Raw genomic sequence first — 11,168 nt, 5'->3', positions numbered from 1 at the left:
TTTCCCTCTCAGTGTTGAGATGTCAAATTGCATTGGTGGAGGGCATTTCTTCATTTGAGAGTTCTCTTTACCAATAAAATCACAGTTCCCCCTACTTCGTATTGTAGATATTTTGTGTGAGTCACATAAAATAGACAGCCAAAAGACTGAATTTTAAATCCTTTTGGGTCCTGATGCTCTCCACTACAGCTCTGATATTCCCTTCTAGACATCACACCTATGATTTGGACTCTGTCACTTGCTGCTAGTTACCTAAGCTTGATCAAATCCCTCCATGCCCGTGGGCTATTATTTTCTGTTTCTGAAAAATGAAGGATTTGGGCTCAATGATTTTGAGAGACCTTTTCTAGCTTGAATTTTCTGTTATATGAATGAATGAATGAAATAGCAATTACCAGATGATTACTCCATCTTAAACTCCAGGGAAGCAAAAGAAAAGTCAGGCATCTCCTGCTCTCCAGGAGCTCACATTCTAATTGGGGAAGATAACACATAGAGAAGGTTTCAGCTGCAAGTCAGGTGGAATGGTTCCATGGTCCTTGGGATGAAGCAGCGAAGCAGATGATAATGTTCTTTAATGTCAATTTATGATGTTGAATCACTGACTGCACCGATAACCTTGGTGGCAAGAGCTTTGTTTTCTGAGACTTCAGTAGCTGTGACTATAGACCTGGCAGAGAAAATCACCAGGTCAAATCTCCACAAAGGTTGCTCCTTAGGATGATGGCTTCTGTGGCCAGATTGGAAGCAGGGCCAGTGGTCTATAGGGCTCTTGGATTTATCTACCCATCAGAGGGCTTACTACCTCATTTCTCCCTTTTTCTCCTCCTAGGAAAAGAATGATCAATGCTACTTTGGTGACTGGATTCATCCTCATGGGGCTCTCTGAGGTCCATGAACTACAGATATTACATGCTGTGCTATTCCTATTGATTTATTTGGGAGCCCTGCTGGGGAATCTACTCATCATTGTCCTTACTACCTTTGATGAGAAACTCCACACTCCCATGTATTTCTTTCTGAAGCACTTGTCCTTTTTAGATCTCTGCTACATCTCTGTCACTGTTCCCAAATTCATTAGCAATACCCTGGCCAACAGAAACTCCATCTCTTTCCTAGGATGCATTACCCAAGTGTTTTTAGTGGTTTTCTTAGCCTGTACAGAATTAGCTGGCTCACAGGGATGTCCTATGACCGTTATGTGGTGATATGCCATCCCCTGCACTATGCAGTCATCATGAGGAGAAGGACCTGTGTGAAGTTGTCAGCTTCCTCATGGCTCAGTGGGGGACTTTCAGGCCTCTTACACACAGCCACCAGCTTTTCCTTGCCTTTCTGTGAGTCTACCAGGATTCATCAGTTCTTTTGTGAGATCCCCCAAATCCTCAGACTTTCCTGCTCAGACAATTACTCAGCTGAAGTTGGAGCCCTTGCCATCACTTCCTCTTTGAGTTTTGGCTGTTTCCTCTCCATTGCCATCTCATACACCCACATATTCTCAACCGTTCTGAAGATCCCCTCAGTGGGGGGTCAGTACAAAGCTTTTTCCACTTGCATGCCTCACCTTATTGTTGTCACTATCTTTCTTCATAGTGCAGCAGCTGCTTACCTAAAGCCCACCTCAGTCTGTCCCTCTTTTGTGGACTGGTTGGTGTCTGTCTTCTATACTGTCATGCCCCCTACTCTGAATCCCATTATCTACAGTCTGAGAAACAAGGACATGAAAGCTGCCCTGAGGAAGCTGGTGAGGAGATCTCACTGATGCTCCCTTCAAATTTGAGTCAGTTGATTGTACATTGAATTATTCAAAATGATGGAGGATTTCTCATTGAAATGATAGGAACTGTGCCACTTGCTTATGTTGCTGCAAAACATCCATGATCTTATCTTTCTATGACCTTTATTCTTTTCATCTTGCTTTCTCATCATTCCTGATGTTTCTCTTCCAGGTGCCCCCATCTTCTCCAATACTTGTGCCTCAGAGGTGGTTGGTTGTTGGCTGTTGAGTTGTTTCCATTGTGTCTGACTCTCTATGACCCCATTTGGGATTTTCTTGGCAAAGATAGTGGAGTGGTTTATCATTTCCTTCTCCAGCTCATTTTACAGATGAGGAACTGAAGCACTTAACTGAAGGGTTAAGTGAGTTGCCCAAGGTCACAGAGCTAGTAAGTGTCTGAGGTCAGATTTGAATTCCAGTCCTTCTGACTTCAGGCTTAGTGCTCTATCCACTGAATTACCCAGGTGCACTACTGGAAAGAGCACTGAATTATAAGGCAAAAGACCTGTGTTTGAGTACTGACTCTTCTACTTCCTTGTGTGTAGCCTTGGTTAGTCACTTAACTTCTCTGAACCTCAGTTTTGCCATCTGCAAAATGAAGAGAATACTGCTACTACCTAACTCAGGTGTTTGTTATGTGTGTAAGGCATAAGGTACTACCTCCACACACAAAACTAAATTATTATAATGTAAACAGCATAAGGTCATGATGATGTTTTCAATAGGTGAATGGGTTGTTTTATACTTTATTACCCCTTATGAAATATGACTTTATTTGATTAAGTCAAAAAGGAACAAGTATAATTAATTGGTTAACCAACCAAGATAACTGTGCCTCTAGGGTTTCACATAGTAGATGACCTTCAGGAATAATTCAGAGCAGAAACAAAACTCTCAAGCTTCAGGATCTTCTAGACTCAGGAGAACCTTGAGCAGGCAGTTCCTTTTACCTATACCAGAAAGACAGGAAGAGGGTGATGGGGACCAGTCCCGTAAAGAAAGCTGCATTCTCTATCCCTGCATTTAGCATGTCATCAGAGATTGGAGAATTAAAAGAATGCATTGACCTGAGATTAGATAGCGATAGATAGATTATATTACAGAGATGTTAGCAAATTTATTAAGCTCTTATTGTGTACTAGCCATTGTGCTATATTCTGGGAACACAAACAATCAAGTAATCAAGAAAATATTTGCCTTCAAAGGAATCACATTCTAAGAGAGAGAACACACAAATGGGAGCTGGAGGTGGAGACAGGTATGAATTGTGCAGAGGTAACAAAATGACATAGAAGCCTACTTCCAGGCAAAATAAGGTGATCCCAGCTCCTATCGGAGATGGGATACCAAGGAACAGAACCCTAGATTGTGGATTTGGGGAAAAGGATGAGGATAATGCTTGAATTGAAGATAGTATGGTATAGAGATAGGTGACAAGGTGCAAAGAGACTTGGCTCTGGGCAAGATAAGGTAAAAAGTTTACCTATCAGAGTTGGGGGACTCAACATAAAAATTCAAACTTGATAGCTAGATGATAGCTAGAGTTTAGCTAGGGTAATAGGGAGTGGGCTGGAAAGTGAGATGCATTGAGGATAAACATAGACAAACATGAACATAGATGAAAAAAGATAGCCATTTGATGGAGGAAGTACATTCAAGGTGTAGAACTCCTTGAAACTGAAATGAATGCCAGCTATGGACTTAAGAAAGGACTTCTAGTAACCAGGAATTCTGAGTTTCCACTTTGGCCACACACGTTCTGTACACTTATGCCTCACTAGTATCATACTCTAAGTTTAAGCCCAGTGTCCCCAGAATCTCTCCCTGTCTCTGTCTGTCTCTCTCTCTCTCCCTATGTGTGTGTGTGTGTGTGTGTGTACTTATATGAGATTGTGCTGAAAGGAAGGATACTTTGTGACAACTTTTTTTTACTATACCATCTTTACAAAAAGCTAATTGAGGCAGCTGGCTGATAATCAATTAGAAGCACAATGATGGGGGCTCACCAGTGACCACACTAAAAACACCATTTACCCTCAGAGTTAACCCTGGACCCCTGATGGAGTAGTAATGATCACCATCTGGAGTTCCAATTACTAATGAGAGTGGAAGTTGAGGAAGTAGTCCTAGAGGGAATGCTGACCAAGGATAAAAGGAAATAATGTATGTAAATATGCATTGAAAAGAAAAAGTCTTATGTTAACATTGTCTACTTTTCTTCCTCCACAAATAGAGAATCTTCAAGGAATCCTTGTCCAATCATTCCTTCCCCACTGCCTTCCAATATGCTTAGATCTCATGTCCTTTAAAAAATTGACTTGATATTGATAATACTATTCTTCTACTACATTCCATTCTGAGACTTCTCAGGTCTATACTTCCTCTTCACTTACTTCATTTTCAACTTGATATCCATTCCCACCTCCCATTACTGGAGCAAATGAAATCTAGCCCACCTCTTAAGGAAGTTATATTCTACCAAGGAATATAACCTGTACAAAGATAGGTAAATACAAGATAATTTGAAATAATAAAAATAGATAGGTTTGCAAAGGGCTTTACAAATATTTTCTCCTTTTTTCTCTCTCTCTCTCCTCATGCATAAACTGCAGTAATCTCCTACTGCCTGTAGGATAAGAGACAGACTCTTCAGTTGGCATCTGAAGCCCTTCATGTTATTACTATCATTGACACAGGAGGGAGGAAGGAAATTTGTCAGGGAACAATTGCTCACAGTTTTTCCTGAAGAAATAAATGAAATAAGGTGGTTGAGGTTATATATATATACACACACACTCAAAGCAACAACAAATATCATTTCATGGGACATCTCGGTATCACATCTGGCAATGCTGATGCTAAGTATTTTCAAAAGAAACACCACAAAGGTAATTGAAGTTTAGGCACCAAAAATTTTTACTTTTTTTCCAAACCTCCTCATGGCTTCTCAAATCCCCCATGGCTTCCCCTTCCTTTACTCTCTCAGCTGAAAACCTTGCCTGAGGGGTGTTGAGGTCATTTGCCAAGAGCTCCTTCTACCCTCCTCTTCACCTCTCATCACTCAGATGCCTTCCCCTACTGTACCCTCCACCCTGTCTCACAAGATGAGGTGGCCCTTCTTCTTGCCAAGCAAAACCCTTATACGTGCACAAATAATTCTATTCCATCTTATCTTCTCTGGAAATTTGCCCTCTCTATCATCCTCACTCTCTCACTTATCTTCAGTCATTCTCTGTGTAGGGAAGCTAACCAGTTAGATGGCACAGTGAATAAGAGTTTCAGTTCTGGATTCAGGAACACGAGTTCAAATTTGACTCAGACACTTAAATAGATATGTAACCTTGGACAATCCACTTAACCACTGTCTGCCTCAGTTTCCTCAAATGTAGAATGGGGATTATAATAGCTTCTTGGCATAAAGATGTTTGTAAAGCACTTAGTGCATTGTCTGGCAAATTAATAAATTCCATAACAATGTATTTATTAATAAGTTACATTTTTTAATAATTTAAATCCTGACTCTTAAATACTTCTTTTCCTTTTTCCTTCTTCTACAGACTGTTCCCTTGCAGTCTACAAATATTATTATGTATATTCCATCCTAGAAAAATCCTCACTTGATCCATATATCTCTGCTAGCTGTTATCTTATACCTCTCTTACCTTTCATGGCTGAACTCTTTGCCAAGGCCATCTACAACAGGTACCTCCACTTCCTCTACTCTCACTTTCTTGATTCTTTACAATCTTGCTTCTAACCTGATCACTTAACTGAAACAGATCTCTCCAAAGTTTCCTAATGATCTAATTTCCAAATCTAATGATCTTTTCTCAATCCTCAGCCTTTGTGATTCACTGTTGATTACCCTCTTCTCCCTGATACTCTTTTCTCTATTTTGTGACACTTCTCTCCTTATTCTCTTTCTACTGTCTGACTAGTCCTTCTCTTTCTTCTTGTCCATATCTTCATCCACCTTAAACCAGCTAATTTTGCATGTCACCCCAGCTTCTGTCTTGGACCTTCTCTTCTTTGTCTATATTATTTTACCTAGTGATCTTGTCAGGTTGCAGGGATTTAATTATCAATCTTCAGATCTATTTGTCCAGCCTTAACCTCTTGACTTCCAATCTGATATTTTCAACTATTACACATCTCAATCTGGATGCACAATAGACATCTTAAACTGAACATGCCCAAAATGAAACTTGTCTTTCCTCCTAAAATCTTTCCCTTTCCTTATTATTGTCAAGGGTAGCATGATCTTCCCAGTTACTCAGGCTCATACCCTAGGTGTCATCCTGGACTCCTCACTATCTCTCACCCTCCATACTCAATCTGCTGCCAAGACCTATTGATTTCACCTGTGCTACATCTCTTAAATATGCACCCTTTTCTCCTCTGACATTGCACCACAACTCCATCAAGGAAAAAGGAAAAGAAGTATTTAAGGTTCTGCCTGCCCCAAGTCTCAGCTCACTCTTTTCCTTTAGGTCTCTGTTGTCTAGGATACACCTCTCCTCCACTCTAAGAAGACAATAGACTCTCTTTGGTTCTTGTCTTAGGAATCTACACTTGAAGTATGGACAGTAATCATTTGAATGACAAAAAACACACATTGTGCATTTAGTGTAAACCATGTTCAACATAAAATCAAGCGATTTAGTCTTTAAAAAAAACTATTGAAATTCTTTTTGTGGTATTTATCTCACTTCCTAAGGATCTTTTTTAGGACTTTACAACCATATATCATCTCAACTCTATGACAGTCACAACCAGCTTGCTTTCAATTTTCTCACTAACACACTTTACAACCACACCCTAAGTTCTTTCCCCTTTCTCACTAAATTCTAACTTGTTTCAACAATGTTTTCAACTTACCAATTTCTTTTACTTTTTATGTCAACTGCCTTTCCATTTTCCATATCCTTGAATCCTTTTCTTTAAGTCCATGTTTCTATAAGTGGTTAATTTCTGATTTACATAATCTTTCCTTTTACAATTTAAACTTAAAAAATAAATTTATAATCAGTCATAAATCCTTCGTGAGTTTTTAGATCTGTGTGAACATTCTGTGTATGAAAGGGTGGAGCCACTGAGGAGCTTGTGGCACAAAGTTAAGGAGAAAAATGGGTAAAACCTTCTCTGTCACATGGAACAGGATCATAGATGGAAGTAAAATTCTTTCCCATCTTTTCCCTCATGACTTGAAACCACTGACAGGTGATCTTATGGTTTGGATCTTTATGAATTTTTTTTCAAACTCCAAAATGGAAGAGTTGGATGAAGCCACATGACTAGGAACCATTTACCATCTAGGGTACTAATGAGTCAGGATTAAACAAGATGAAAGTGACTTAGAGGGATATGTGTCTCAGTGAAGACTTAAGCCTCCAGAATGAGAGGGTAGAATAAAGGCATGGAAAAAGGGACTGTTATGGCAAGTGGACTGCCAAAGGGAGGAGAAAAGTATTATTTGGAAGGAGTGGCCAAGCTCCAAATTCCAAAACCAGGGTGGGGATGTTACTCCGTCTACAACCTTGCCCAACGATGTCATCTGCTAGTAACATCACCTTTCCATTTCTTTCTCCTCATTCTACTTATATGAATGAATTTATATTAATGAAAAAGGTACAAAGGAGCTTTTACAGTACAGAGGAAGATAAGGTATTTGGGGGGTAGGAGTGTGTAAACCTTAATCTCATTAGAATTGGCTCAAAGAGAGACTAATATACACACTCAGTTGGGCATAGAAACCTATTTTATTTTACGGGAAAGTAAGAAAGGAAGGTGATAAGAGAAGGAGTGGGGGTTGAAAGTAGAGAGAGTGGATTAAGGGAGGTGGTGGGAGTCAGAAGCAAAACACTTTTGAGGACAGACAGGTTGAAAGGAGAAAGGAAGTAGGATAAATAGGGGAAAATAGGATGGAGGGAAATAGAGTTAGTAATCATAACTGTGAAAAAAATTTACAATGTTTATCTGATAAAGGCCTCATTTCTCAAATATATAGAGTCAAATTGTTAAAAATAAGAGCTATTCCTCAATTAATAAATGGCCAAAGGATATAAACAGGCAATTTTCAGACAAAGTAATCAAAACTATCTATAGTCATATAAAAATCCCCTAAATCACTATTAGAGAAATGCAAACTAAAATAACTCAGAGGTACTACCTCATACCTATCAGATTGGCTAATATGACAGAAATGAAAAATAACAAACATTTGAGGGGATGTAGGAAAATTGAAACACTAATGCTCTGTTGGTGGAGTTGTGAACTGATTGAACCATTCTGTAGAGCAATTTGGAATTATGCCCAAAAGGCTATAAAATCATGCATCCCTTTTGACCAAGCAATACCACTACTAGGTCTGTTTCCCAAAGATATTTAAAAAAGAAAAGGACCCACATGTACAAAAATATTTATAGCAGCTCTTTTACTGGTGGCAAGGAATTGGAATTGAAGGGACACCCCTTAGTTGGGGAATGGTGAACAAATTGTGGTATGTGGTTGTGATGCAATATAGCTTGCTATAAAAAATGATGATCCAGAAAAACCTGGAAAGACTTCATAAAGTGATGCAAAATGAAATGAGCAGAACCAGGAGAACATTATACATGGTAACAGCAACATTGTCTGATTGACTGTGAATGTAGGTATTCTCAGCAATACAATAATCCAAGACAATTCCAAAGAACTTGTAATAAAAGATGTTATCCATCTTTTGGGAGCCAAGATGACAGAGTAAGCAGTAAATCTCTGTAGCTGTCCCATATTCCCCTCCAAATAACCATAAAATAGTGTCCCAGAACAAATACTGGAACAGCAGAGCCAGTAGAAAGATGGAGTAGAATAGTCTTTTAGTCCAGGAGATTTGGAGGATCAGCAATAAAGGTACATCTCACTTGGGTAAAAGGGGAATACATTCCAGGACAGGAAGCATCCCAGCAAACCAGCAGCAAGCCCCACCTCAGCAAACCAGTGGGAGATCCTAATCCCTAGTGTGGTGCAACAGGCAAACATCAGCACCAGGACGCCCCATGTGCCTCAGAATAGCCAGGAGAACTGGGCAGACTCCAGTCCAGAGAAACACTATGTCCATCAGTGTAGCTCAGGAAAACAAGCACCCTCCAGTGACAGACCTCCAAGTGCTTCATCTCCTAGTGGAAGGTGGGGTGTGGGTGGTTGGGGGGTTGGGATCCTCTAGTGGTTGGGGCTCCACCTACTTTATCACTGCCCAGGGTAAACAGGCATCCTTTAGCTATGTACCTCTGCATGCTTCAGTATTGCCCCATGTAGGCATCCGGTAGCTGCTGAACCTCTGTGTGCTTCAGCATAGCCCAGGGAAGATAGGCACCCTCTGGTGGCCAGACCTACATGGGCTTTAGTGTAGCCCTGGAGAAACACAGAAAAACCTGACTGGGCCTCAGCACATGCCAAACACCACCACTAGGACCCCAACTTAGCACCAGGTAAGTTTCTAGGCTCCTACAGCCTCCAGGAATACCAACCACCCCCCACCCTACCCCCTCAACATAGCACCAGACATAAGGGTCTCCAGTAGGCCTCAGGGTGACATCAGCATAGCACGAGGTAAACAGCCAGGGCCTGTAACCACTAGCATAAGAGCCTGAGACAGAGCCCCTTCCACCCTGGGAGCAGAAATCAAATTTAAAAGAAAGGAGAAAGGCCAAAAAAAGATGAACAAAAACCAACAAAAAAAGAATTTGACCATAGAAAGTTATCATGGTGACAGGGAAGATGAAGACTCAAACTCAGAAGAGGACAACAATGTCAAAATACCTATGGGCAAAACCTCAAAGAAAAACAGGAAGTCATCTCAAGCCCAGAAATAACTTATGGAAGAGCTCAAAAAGGAGCTAAAAAATCATATAAGAGAGGTAGAAGAAATGAGTGTGATGCAAGAGAATTATGAAAAAAAGTCAACAGCTTGGAAAACTGCTTAAAAATAGAATTGGCCAAATGGAAAAGTAGATACAAAAATTCACTGAAAAAAACAATTCTATAAAGGGTACAATTGGCCAAATGGAAAAGAAAGTATAAAAGCTAATTGAGGAAAGCAACATCTTAAAAGTTAAAATTTGGCAAGTGGAAGCTGATGACTCTATGAGACATCAAGAATCAAAAAAAAAAAATAAAAAGAATGAAAAAATAGAAGAAAATATAAAATACCTCATGGGAAAACAACTGACCTGGAAAATAGATCCAGGAGAGGCAATATCAGAATCAGTGAACTACCTGAAAGCCATAATCAAAAGGAGGACCTAGACAGCATCTTTCAGGAGATTATCAAGGAAAAATGCCCTGATGTCATAGAACGAGAGGGCAAAATAGACACTGAAAGAATCCACAGATCACATCAGGAAAGAAATCCCAAAAGAAAAACCCAAAGGAACATTATAGCCAGAACTATCAGATCAAGAAAAAAATCCTACAAGTGGCCAGAAAGAAACAATGCAAATACAGAGGAGTCTCAATCAAGATAACACAGGACTTGATAGCTGCAGCATTAAAGGATTGGAGGTCAAGGAACATGATATTCCAGAAGGCATAGGAGCTAGGACTACAAATAAGAATCACTTACCTGGCAAAATTAAGCATAATACATCAAGGGAAAAAATGGTGATTCAACAAAAAAAAGAGAGATTTCAAGCTTTCATAAGGAGATGAAAATTAAACCAAAAACTTGATCTCCAATATTAAGACCCAAGAGAAGTATAAATAGGTAAAAAGAGAAAAGGAAACATAAAGAATACAATAGAGCTAAACTATTTACATCTCCATGCAGAAAGATGATACTTGCAATTCTTTAAAAAATGTTTCACTAATAGTACAGCTAGAAAGAATATACATTGACAGAAGGTATAGGTATAAGGTGATTTTGAGGAAATGACATAAAAAATTAAAGGATGAGAAAGAGGAGTATAATGGGTACAAAAGTAAGAGAAAGGAAGAATGGAGTAAATGATTTCACATTGAAGAGGTGCTAATTTACAGGAATATCACAGCCAAGTTTCAAAGCTCCCAGGTTAAAGAGAAAAAAATTGGAAGTAACAAGAAAAAAATCAATTTAAATATCGTGGAGCTACAGTAAGGATTACACAAGACCTAGCAGCTACTATGTTGAAAGACCACAGGGCTTGGAATACTATGTTTCATACTGCAGAAGACCTGGGGTTATGACCAAAGGTAACAAGCAGCAAAGTTAAGTATAATCCTGAATTTAAAAAGGTTGTTTAACAAACTGAAAGACTTCCAGGTATTTGTGATAACAACAGCAGAACTTAAGGGAAAATTTGACATATAACATCCAGGAGAAATATAAACATTAAGGACCAATTATAAGGGGCTCAAAGTCAAATAGTTTACTTCT

General features: G+C 39.4%; 1 pseudogene; it reads left to right on the top strand.

The window, feature by feature from the left end:
- The first annotated feature begins 839 nt into the window (after positions 1-839).
- On the top strand, positions 840-1,762 carry LOC114041232 (annotated as a pseudogene).
- Positions 1,763-11,168: the final 9,406 nt, after the last annotated feature.

Source organism: Vombatus ursinus, unplaced genomic scaffold (assembly GCF_900497805.2).
Source record: "Vombatus ursinus unplaced genomic scaffold, bare-nosed wombat genome assembly UNPS02014170.1, whole genome shotgun sequence".
Lineage (NCBI taxonomy): Eukaryota > Metazoa > Chordata > Mammalia > Diprotodontia > Vombatidae > Vombatus > Vombatus ursinus.
The sequence above is the reverse complement of the archived record's forward strand: the minus strand, read 5'-3'. Positions and strand labels throughout refer to the sequence as shown.